The sequence below is a fragment of the Eumetopias jubatus genome, unplaced genomic scaffold (genome assembly GCF_037043125.1).
Source record: "Eumetopias jubatus isolate StellerSeaLion01/CBP00866 unplaced genomic scaffold, mEumJub1_p1.0 scaffold_3, whole genome shotgun sequence".
In the NCBI taxonomy this organism is placed as follows: domain Eukaryota; kingdom Metazoa; phylum Chordata; class Mammalia; order Carnivora; family Otariidae; genus Eumetopias; species Eumetopias jubatus.
In genome coordinates, this window is record NW_028274809.1 from 45,243,912 (window position 1) to 45,249,911 (window position 6,000).

At 39.2% G+C, this 6,000-nt stretch overlaps 1 pseudogene; it reads left to right on the forward strand.

Moving 5' to 3' along the window:
* The window catches only part of LOC114225117 (lysine-specific demethylase 3A-like), a 31,605-nt pseudogene extending 26,021 nt beyond the window's left edge, over window positions 1–5,584 (forward strand).
* The last annotated feature ends 416 nt before the right edge of the window (window positions 5,585–6,000 follow it).

Sequence of the window (6,000 nt, forward strand, 5' to 3'; positions counted from 1 at the left end):
CGGGGGATGGAAATGGCCCCTGCCAGCTCCTTTGTGGAGGGGACTCCCTGTGATCCTTGCCTCTCCAGGTCACACTCTGAGATGAGTAAATCACTCTCCATCCAGTCTGCCCCAAGCATTGTTTGAATTGCTGGTTCTAAATTGTATCTGCAAGGGCTGTTATGCTCTTTTTTTAATGGAGGGTACTCTGCTTCCTAATGCCCTCCAGGTTTTCCCAGAGCCACCCACTGATTTCTATAATTCCAGGCTTTAAGTCCTGCTGGTTGTAAGAACTAACAAAATTCAGCCCCTCTCACTTTCAAAGGCAAATGTTTTGGGGATTCATCTTCCCTGTGCAGGCTCCCTATAATGAGTATTCCTTTAATAAGAAAATACACATAAAAAGGTATACTGATGCATTAATATATTGAAGTAAACCTGTTTTTTATTAGTCCTGGGCTGTGTGTGGTGTTGTGGTGAGAACATGAGCTCTAGAGCCAGATTGCCTATGTTCTAATCCTGCTCCCTCACTTCCTAGTGTGTAACAAAAGTAATCTCTACATATCTCAGCTTCCTAATATTTAAAATGGCAAGTAATCATGCTTATTTCATAAAGTTGATGGTTCATTGATATCTGACATGAAAAGCCCTTAGAAGACTACCTGGCACATAGCTATTCATTTGAAAAATAACACACATATTTATATTGGACTTGTTTTTTAGTTAACATGTAATGAATGTCTACTGGACTGTAAAGCTTGGAGACTAAGAATAAGGTCCTAGAGGGCAGGGACTGTGCTATACCACTGATCTGCATCTTCAACACTAAGCATGGTGCCTGGCAAGTAGTGGATGCCTAAGTGAATGAATTCAGACAGATTTTGATTCCAATCATAGCTTTGCCATTTATAAAGCAGCTGCCTAAGTTACCTGACCTCTCAGCTATAAAGTGAGGGTAACTTCATAGGTTTGTTGTGAGGATAAAGTATGCATGTAAAGTACTTTTGTACCTGCAACATACTGCATCAGAAATGTTTGCTATTAGCAGGAATTCAAACGCTGACAAACTACGGAATTGAGAGTTTGAGATGTTAAACTGTCTATGTCGGCCTATTCAATTGTCTGTCAAAGCTATAGCTGGAAACCCCTGCCCAGGAAAGCAGCCTGTATCACGTCCATTTCCTCACTTCCTCCTCTTCCTCCTGCTAACCTAACCGTCCAAAATAAGTTTCTACATCTTTTGATTGCTCTAGTGTGGAAGGCACTGTTGGATGGCTACCCAACATTTATTCCTTTCTTTCTTGCTCTCAGGGCTCCAGTTTGGAGTGAGGGGATAGATTAGATTTTTGTTCCCAGCCCTTCATTCCCTCTCTAATGGAATTATACATCTACACCTTTTGGTATCTGACTTTGTAGCATTTTCCACAGGAGTAGGCAGAGTATATATCCTTGCCCAGTTTGTGTTGGGATTGGCCAGGTAATTTGTTTGGCAAATGGAGTGTTACTGTACATGACATGAGCAGAGACTCTAAATGTATTTGTGTGATTTTATCTGGCTTCTTGTGCACTTACCATTTGCCATGAGACTATGCCGGGGTGTTAGTAGTGCCTGAATAAGAATATGCATCGGGCAAACATGAAAACACACACAGTCCTGTATCCAAGCCCAGTTGATCCCAGCCAAACATAGGAGAATCACAGACGGCCTACATGCCTGTAAGTGAGGAAAAAATGCTTGTTCTTATAAACCACGAAGATTTGGGGGCTTACATATTATGAAACATTATCATAGCAAAAGCTGGCTAATATAGGTACTTGTCTGCCCACCTCTAGAAGATGAATCATAATTAATATAAGCTAATCCTGTAGTTCTTTTCCATACAAGAGAACTTTCCAGATTCACTTGGAGCTAAAGGTGGCCAAATGACCCAGTGTTGGCCAGTGAAATATATGATGGTATCTTCTGGGGACTTCTGAGAAATCTTTTGCTTTCATGGTAAAAGGCATTGTAAGGGCTGAAAGTGGTCTTTCCCTCTTCTTTCTTGCTTGAAATTTCAGTGGGCATTTTGAGACCATAATTTGAAAACACAAAGATGAAAAACTAACAGCTATGGATGATGGAGCAAACAAATAGAAAGTCTAGGCTCCTGATGACATGGCTTAGTGGCTGACCAATATCCACAACCACCTATCTTTACACTTCTTATTTAGTCAGATGTTTTTCTTGCTTTCTAAGCCATTCCTAACCTACTATAGCTGAAATATGTCCGTTTCATCATCTTAGTCACTATTTCTCTGAGGTGAGGGATGAAAAAGGGAGCTGTGTAATCACAAGTCTCCTCACATAAACCTTAGGAAATCTTGTTGGGTTATTAGAGCCTGATGTCTGTGTGTAGTCTTGGTTTGTGTGTTTTTCCTGTGTTGCCTCGTTGTCAAATGTTTGTAATAATGATGAACAATTAGCTTATGGTTACATTTAACCAAAAACATGGTGGGGACTGATTTGGATACAAAAAAGTACATCCTGGCCAACACTGGAAACCACTATGTCAAATGGTGATTTCTGGAAAGGGAGCTGTGTCAACTGTAGAGTCACAGTAAAAGCATCTCTTAGAGGGTTGCCAGGGAGTAAGCTGCCAAAGGTATTCAAGAAACGTGTGATGTGTGCAATACCACCATCTTCAACTTGCACTGCATGTATCCTCAGTGTAAATTTGGAGTATGTGTGGATTGCTACCAAATGAAGAGCAAAAATTGCCAACAGGGTGCTACCTACTTTTCCTTGGCTAGGATGAGTGAAGAGTCAAGTACGTGAACCAAGGAACTTGATGAATACATAGAACATTCTTGGAAAAGTTATCTATAATGTTGGAGACTTCATTTTGTAAGAGCAAAATGTGGGATAAAGGCAAATTGTCCTTGTTAAAACAGGTAATTCAAGCTCTTTCCAAAGCCAGCCTCTGAGACATAAAGCAGACTCCTTTATTTTGAGAAAAACCCATTCTTGATGCTGCGCTCCTGTAAAATCCCTCAGTGGGAGCCAGCAGCTATGGGTAAGAGTGCAGCCTCCAAGCCAGCCAACAGCATAACGTTGACCTGTCCAACCAGCACTCTTCCTTTAAATTGGCCAGCAGACTTTACCAGAGAGAATGTCAATAAGGAAAACAAAGACAAAATGGACACAAGAATACACAAAAAATCCTTGATATCCTTGCTTCTTTGGTAGAAAATAAGACTTGCTCTGATTTATGTAAGAACTTCAAGGAATGATGAGAAGAACAACATTCTGATACTCCTCACTATTGGCTGTGTGGTAATTACTTACTGTGCTTGCAAGATCCCAACAATAAGAGGAACTGGAATGTATTCAGGGAGTACTGGACACAGGGTAGCCAGAAATGATGTCTGGATTCATTATAAATTGAACACTGAATTTTGAAAACCTGACACTTTCATCAAAGAATTTGGTGACTGGTAAGGTGATTTAGTTAATTGTGGGACTGTCTTAGTCTATTTGGGCTGCTATATCAAAATGCCATACATTGGATAGCTTAAAAAGCAAGCATTTATTTTGCATAGTTCAGGAGACTGAGAAGTCCAAGATCAAGACGCTGAAAGATTTGGTGTCTGGTGAGGGCCACTTCTGGATTCATAGACAACTGTATTCTTGCTGTGTCCTTACAGGACAGAGGCAAGGGAACTTTCTGGGGTCTCTTTTATAAGGGCATTAATGAATTAATAAGGGCAGAGCCTAATCAACTCCCAAAGATCCCACCTCAAAATATCATCACATGGGGGGATTAGGTTAAAAAAATGAATTTTGGGGGGACACATTCAGTCTATATCAAGGACGAATGAAATCATCACTGAAGTCACAACAGGAGACTTTTGAGATGGATTTGAAGGAGTTCCACATTTCTTGAAAAACAAAAAGGAATTAGCAATGATGAAACTTAAGGACTGCCTACGAGGAAGAAATTTTAGATATGCTTTCCAGGTTTGATGATCTGATGGCCAACATTCCATTGCTTGAATATACAAGATGAGACAGTGAACCGTATTTTGTTTCTAGGTTACCAAAATACTTTGGCCAGATTGAGGTCCCAAGATGTGTAATGCTTGTAGACAAATTACTTTGGAAGACCAAAAATATGGAGTGACATCTGCTGAGACATATCTGGTGCAGCTGATGTCATGGTCTATGTGGGAATTTCAAAAGAACAGTGTGACTAAGAAGTTCTTAAAACTGTCTAAAATGGAAATTTTCATGAACTCACAATAAAGCAATTTATTGAAAGAAAAGAGAAGCCTAGAGCATTCTGGTACATACATATCAGATATGTATATTTGAGAAGACACAGAGAAGGTATGAGTGTTTCTTTAAAAGTTATCAAAAAGCAAGCTCAGGAAAACCCAGCAACAATAACCTTACTAATTAGATCTGGTGTTTAGACCCATCACTACGAAAGCATCTTCATCAAAAGTATAAAGTTGAAGGCGGGGCAACTGAAAGTTGCCAGAGGGGCACCTGGGTGGCTCAGTTGGTTAAACATCTGCCTTTATCTCAGGTCATGACCCTGGCATCGGGGTCCCTGCTCAGTGGGGAGCCTGCTTCTCCTTTTCCCTCTGCTGCTCCCCCTACCTGAGCTCTCTCTCTCTCTCTCTCTCTCTCAAATAAATAAAATCTTAAAAAAATTTTTACTAGAGATATGGTAAATATCCCCGTAGGAATACCATATTAGGTTCATAACTTATTTAACTGATCAAGTGGCTGATGATTTTATTTCTAGCATGTTATACAATGTTTCTGGTTTACTCAGGAATTCTGTCATCTGTCATGGACTTATACCAGTCATGAAGATAAATTACAGGAGAAGAATGTTATCTACCATGCAGCAATACTAAAAGCCAGCAAATCCAGTTTCAGCAAACCCTAAAGGTCTCAGAGATGCTGTAACCCCTGCACAATGGAAGCAATTTATTGGTAGCTGTCAAAACTCTTCAGGCAGGGGTGCCTGGGTAGCTCAGTCGGTTAAGCATCTGCTCAGGTCATGATCTCAGTGTCCTGGGATTGAGCCCCATATTGGGCTCCCTGCTCAGCAGGGAGTCTGTTTCTCCCTCTGCCCTTCCCTCCTGCTCATGCTTTCTCTCTCTTTCTCAGATAAATAAAATTAAAAAAAAAAAACTTTAAAAAAAGAAAACAAATTCTTCAGACAGGATTCCTGTGGATTTTAAGAATTAAGTTACTTCATTTTTAAAAAGTCATACCTGAATTTTGAGGGTACTCTAATGTGTATTTCTAGTGTTGACAGACATTAAATGTGTATGTGTAGTAAATATTTACAGAACATGCATCCTTAAACTGTGACTTCTCACCCAGTGCAGAGCTTTTGCAACCTGCAAAACCAAAACCTCTTACCAGCTTTGGAGCAAGTCCTACAGTTATTTCAAAGATACTTATTTGGATAGTTTAGACAAAATGCATCTATAACTATTAGGAATCCTTTGCAGTTTATTTGGGTTGAATTTTGTTTCATGTTTGTCTAAGTACCCCTTCCTCTGTCCTTTAAGATTCAGAAGAGCAATGGAGGAAATCAACAGCTAATGATGGAGTTTTTATTATATTGCATAGGATTGACATTATATAGTAGAAATCAACTACTGTAAAATTCTGGGGGTTAATCTTTTTTCAAATAAAGTTTTTTACTTAAATGAAGCTTTGCTGGTTTTAAGTGTTAAGCATTTTGCACTATTCATATAATTTTTAAAAAAAGCTTGCAAAATACCTTTGCTAAAATAAAAGTAATGTAACATTAAACCATGTAAGGCAAAAAGTAATAGATTTAAAAGAGAAATAGATGAATTCATTATCATGATTTGAGACTTCAACACCCCTCTGTCAGAATTGACAGAGCCAGCAGGCAAAAATTAGTAAGGACATAGTTGAATTCAACAACATCATCCATCAACTGGATACAATCAACATCTATGGGCCACTTTATCCAACAACAACAAAATACA